At 33.0% G+C, this 5,981-nt stretch overlaps 1 protein-coding gene across 1 annotated transcript in view; it reads left to right on the forward strand.

Moving 5' to 3' along the window:
- Positions 1 to 5,981, forward strand: part of LOC106880113 (uncharacterized) — a 191,305-nt gene that overhangs the window by 68,525 nt on the left and 116,799 nt on the right. The window lies entirely within an intron of this gene.

Genomic DNA, 5,981 nt, shown 5'->3' on the forward strand with positions numbered 1-5,981 from the left:
TCTCACCTTTTGTTCTTTTTCTGTTCCCACATGTTTGCTGCTGGAAATTTTAAAAATAAAATAAAATATTACAAACCCATGGACTTTATTTACCAACCTCAATTTACATTATGCCTTACAGTTTCTTTAATCATCTAACAGCGCCTTGTTTGAACAGTGACTAAACATATGTATGTGTGTGTGTGTGTACTTAGATTGTCAGTAATTTTGTCTTTTTGAAGGTACATTAAAGTTACTGTACTTAGAAATCTTGGCAATACATCATCTTGAAATAAAAGACTGTGTGCTATAATGTGCACTAGGAATAAATTACACATTGAAATTTTAGCTTTTGCTAAAATTTGTCTTTTTACATGATTTTCCAATAAGCAAACAAAATAAAATTTTAAAATTAAGTAAACACTGAATAATACTTAATTAGATAGAAATCAATTAAAAAAGTATAGGAATTATATTAAAAGCAGATGATTATCAGATTGTTTTCAATCTCTTAAATCTTCTCTGATCACAAAAGCGAGAATAATGAGAAGTTGTGATGATCATACTTTTACTAAGGCATTGTCAAAATATGCACCTGTTGTTGTGCATGTTAGAAAAGAGGTATTTTTGTCTTGTCATTTAAAAAAGATCTTTTCCAAATTTGTTGGTTTTTGTTAGGTTTTCAATGGATTAGTTTATATAAGACTTAGGCAATTTATAAAGGAGAGGAATACAGTACAGCAATAGTGATGCAAATATTAAATGCATATCTTAAGATGCAATGCCCATGAAAGGAAATATTAAAACCACAGGGAAACACAATGTCTTCAATGAAGCCAATCGAGAAGCTGTTAATCAATTGCTCAATTTGTTAGAAACAGCACTTACATCCTCTGTTACAATCTGTTTTGAAAAATTAAAGGGGTGAAAATGCATAGAATTTCATAGACACAGACATAATTTTGCACTTAAATTTCTTTAGCAAACGTGGTTTTTTGGCTTTGTATTCAGTCTCCCTGTGTGGCACCCTTGACAATTGTCTTCTACTATAGTTCCAGGATGACCAACGCTTTTTAAACCCTTGTGTGTCTCTTTGCATTTCACTCAATACTTAGGATGTAAACAAACCAACATCCTATGTAAATTTGGTGGTTCAGCAAAAAAAAAAAAAAAAAAAAAAAAGAAAAGAAATGAATAGAATAAGCATGAAGCCTAAAATCACATTCTAGTGTTAATTTCATCATGATAACCTTTTGAGGTGATACTCCAACATGGTCACAGTCCAATGACAGAAATAAATAAGAGCGTATTAGAGAAGACAGAACTGGCCCCAACAGGAAACCTTTGATCATAGGTGTGTTCAATCATGGTTTATTTGGGTGGGGCTAAAGAGTAACTATCATCAGCATTTAATGTCAGTTTTTCATGCTGGCATGGTTTGGATGATTTGATAGCTGGCAAACCAGATGTCTGCACCAAGCTAAACAGTAACCATGTTCTTAAATATGAATGTATCAGCACATTTAATGCATGCTTCATTAAAAACGCTAAAGTAAAATGCATTTAATGCATGCTTCATTAAAAATACTAAAGTAAAATAAATTTAAATTTTATGACTAGTTTCCATTTTGGCACGAGTTGGGTAGGTTTTCATGATCTGAGCTCTTATTTGAAATTATTGCTCTCTGAAATAGGTTGAAGGACTCCATCGCTCATTTTTGGCTTGTTTTCTATAACTGGATATCTTTTATCATTACTGTCACTCTAGTTTTACGAGTACATTGTTGTTGTTGCAGAACTTAAGCTTGTGAGGTTGCTCTGTGGGTGGAAAAATTAGTTGCTAGCCATAACTCCTGTAGTTACAAAGTGTAAGAACAAGATATAACTGATGACAAGAAATAACTGATAAGAAAGAAAAACAGCTACAAAGTTGAATATAAACCCAAAACTTTTTTCTAAAGTGGTAACAAGCAAATAAAATACACATATTCAATAATTCTGAAATGCTGTCTACATAACAAACAATACTTAAGTAGATATCATGCATATTTAATACATGGAACAAGAACATTTTGCAGTTAAATAAAACCTATAGTTAAGGGGTGGGTAGGAAATTAGATAATTCCTTCCTACACTATATAATTTTTCTGCAAATAAGGGAGACAACTAAAGACTTTTCTCTTTTGCTCTATATTTTCAATGTTTACTTTCACAGTTGAAATTTCTTCATTGTACTTTTGACCTGTCTCTATCATTACCATTCTTTTATTTTTCAAGTATTTACTTTTTCCATAACTGTTTTCTATGAAAAGTCTAAATTTTACTTGTAGAATGGTTTCTTTATTTGGACTACAATCAATTTCCTACTGCAAATTGACATTTCTATTTGTTGCAGTACCTAAATTGATATAAATGAAAGAATTCTTTAAATAGTGTATAAATATTGTCTAAATAGATTCTCTTTAAAGCTGTGGGGGTGGGGGGTGGAATATGGTTGTGCGGTTAAGAAGCTTGCTTCCCAACCATTGTATGGCACTTTGGATAAGTATCATCTACTAAAGCCCTAGGTTGACAAAAACATTGAGTAGATTTGGTTTATGGATACTGAAAGAAGCTTATTGTATGTCTACTCTTGTCTTGGCATTGCATAATGGTTAACAAATAACACTATCATACAAGAAATGTTGTTTGACTCTGTTCTGTGAAAAATGTCTTAAGGGAAATATTACTTTGCTTCGAAACAGGTGAGGGTTAGTGACTAGAAGATGCAATGCACCCGGCTGTAGATCTGCCTCAAATTTCATCTTCCCCATAAAAGCATAGAAAAAGTGAATGTTAAAACAATATGTCCTCCTTCTCATCATCATTTTAATGCCTGCACATACAGGACAAGCTTATTTTGATTTCCATCTACCAAATCTTATTTTTGACCAGCCTGAGGTTTTAGACGCTTGTCTAAGGTGCCATGTAATGGGAGTGAACCTGAAACCAGATAGGTGGGAAGCAAACTTGACACAGCCATGTCTTCCTGTAGTCATACAATGGGAGTGAATAATTACATATTTTTTCTGATTTTGTCATGAGATTTTTATGATAGATTTTTGATTTATTAATTTTATGATGCTTTTCTGAATTTATTATTACTCATTATTTCATTAATGATTTATTCTGCTCAGTATTAACTGAAATTTTAATTTCTCTTTTAAAATAAATTGCAATTATATAACTGAAAATATGGCAATATATTTGTACTTTATCTTACAAAATGTTTTCAGTTGGCTTTTGCTAGTCTGAATCGACTCAGTATATTTTTCACAATTCAACTAGAAGTTGCTGTAAATGTCAACATTTATTTGGCAAGGTAAATTAGTTAAATTAGTGATTTGGTGCAAAGCTTATTTAATAAAAAATGTTTTATAAAATTTGTTAATGGAGAAATCCTTTTGTGACTGTTATATAATTTTTCCCCAGTGCTGAAATATTTTGAATACAATTCATTTCATTTGCTGGTCTTGTCTTGTTAAGTATCCAATTTAAGAGCCACAGATGGCAAAGTTGATAGGGTGCTAGCTTATCTAAAGGATTGGTGGTTAATTTCCTGTCACCAGCAGTGCACTTTGTTCATGGTAAAGATACTGAAGTAGACTGTAAAAATGGTACTTATCTTTATTAGCTGTGCAACAGTACTATAAAATCAGCTAATTTAGCTTGTAGAGCTATTTCACTCTGTCTTGGAGAGGGATGCAGTTCTCGTTAGGCTGGCTTGCTTCAGATACACATGCAGTGTATATGGGTCCTGGGACACATTGCAGCCGTGTAATCACTAGCTTTGCAGAATCTCCATATCGTTTAGGATACTTCATTTTTCAGTGAAAAGTGAAGTAGTTTATATAAAATTTTTAAAAATAAAAGTTAATTCACGTGAAAAGGTTAATATAAATAGGCTGATACTTTAATGACAATGTATACATTAACCAATTAAAAAAGATATCAAACACTGATAGCATTATCAACTGATTCTCCTCCATAAAGATATGCACACACACACATACATGCACACACACACACACATAGGGACACGCTCACACACAAGGACACACACACACACACACACAAGGACTCATGCTCACACACAGGGACACACGCTCATACACAGGGACACACACACAGGGGCACACACACATGCACAAGCAGGCAGATGGACGGGTGGAGGAAGGAAATGTATTTATAAAATATTTGGTTTTTATTGATATTCATGAAAATAGGCATGATGGCTTTTCACAGAAAATATCAATCAGATGTAACTGAATTTAAAGGAAAAAAAAACTGAAAAGAATTTCCAGTTTATTAGCCATTAGACTGTTACCTCCTTTAATTTACCTCTGTACCTGGCCTGATATACCATATTTTAATGTGTATAAGGAACCCTTTTTGTCAAAAATTAGGTTTAAAAAATATGGGAGTTTCTTATACATGGATAGTATTATAATTCCTTACAAAACCTTTTTTCCAAATTTTAAGCCTCAAAAACCAGAGGGTTCCTATGCATGTTAAAATATGGTAATTATCTTGCAGGGAAAAAGGTATTCAATAACAGATATTACAATTATTTGTGAGTATTAGTCTGTTTTAACCCACAAACTTTCATATTCTGGCATTTTTGGGGTGTGAGGTTAAGATGCTTTGACTACAGACCATATAGTCATAAGTTCTAACATTACTGCTGATGATCTTGAACATGACTTGTTCCATTTAGTGTTATAGCTGCAGAGTTAACAGAAAATTCATCCAGCTGTGCAAATAATTGCTTCAATAAAAACCATTCCACCTGTGCAAATAAACCTATAAACAATTCCCTTGTAATCAATTACAGTATAAGCCTGGTGCCTGTTTTGTTGACCCTGGCTTGGAGAGATTAAAGGGAGAAAATCAGCTCGAGACACGTTCCTTAAATGGCTTAGTAATAAGGCCAGTGACCTCCACCATCTGGAGTTTTGTGAAATTGATATTATTTATGTTTAGCTTAATACTGCTAGCCATTTAGTCTAATACTTTGCAGTGTTGTCTTTATGACTGCATATAAGGACAGCTATAATTAATATTAGTTATAGTATTACCTGTTTCAAGGGGAATAGTTTTTCTGGTAATTTATTCATGTAAATGTTTTTAGCTGTCTACTCAATGTCTTACTTTTATTCCAGTTGAAACAAGGTTGTAATGTACTCAACCATAAATGGATTTTATGGCTCTAAACTCAGCCTAAAGCTGTGCAAATGTATTGATTTCATTTCTAGATCTCCTAATGATTCAATGAGAAATTAGTTATAGTAGGACACAGTTTAAAACAGCTGGTATTGACCCAATGTTCCCTGACCTACAAACACAGGGCCATTAACCCATTAGCATTTAAACTGGCCACTTTGAGTCAAAATATTCTTGTTTAGTACATAAACTGGCCAGAACCTGACTTTCCCACTAATCCTACAATGTCATTCTAAAAGTAAACAATCACATTATTGAAATCCCAAAGCTATGAGATTATATATGATTAATTCAAAATGATATGAATAAATAAGTATTACATTTAACATAATCTGAATGCTAAAAGGTTTACACGGTTTTACATCTGATTTCTCTGCTGGAATGGGTTGTTAAGATTAATTTTATGGTTACTTCCCTCTTTGATGGGCTGGAAGACCACACATTGCCTCTATGCTTCATTTTTGGTTTGGTTTCTGTGGCTTGATCCCTCTCATCACCAATGCTTTAAAGTTTGTCCTGGGTGCATTTTGTTGTGACAGTAGTTGGGTTACCTTGTACCCTAGAAGATTAATCTCCATTATCAAATTTTATGTCTTCTGATTAAATTCCTTTGGGTGTGTATATTGTTGCAGTTAAGTTTTTCACAAACTGCAGCATTGTTTAAGAATTGATTTGGCATCCTAGTTTGACCAATGATTTGTGAGCAGGATTTGATATGTGGAAGTGTGTGTGTGTGTGTG

Source organism: Octopus bimaculoides, chromosome 1 (assembly GCF_001194135.2).
Source record: "Octopus bimaculoides isolate UCB-OBI-ISO-001 chromosome 1, ASM119413v2, whole genome shotgun sequence".
Classification (NCBI taxonomy): domain Eukaryota; kingdom Metazoa; phylum Mollusca; class Cephalopoda; order Octopoda; family Octopodidae; genus Octopus; species Octopus bimaculoides.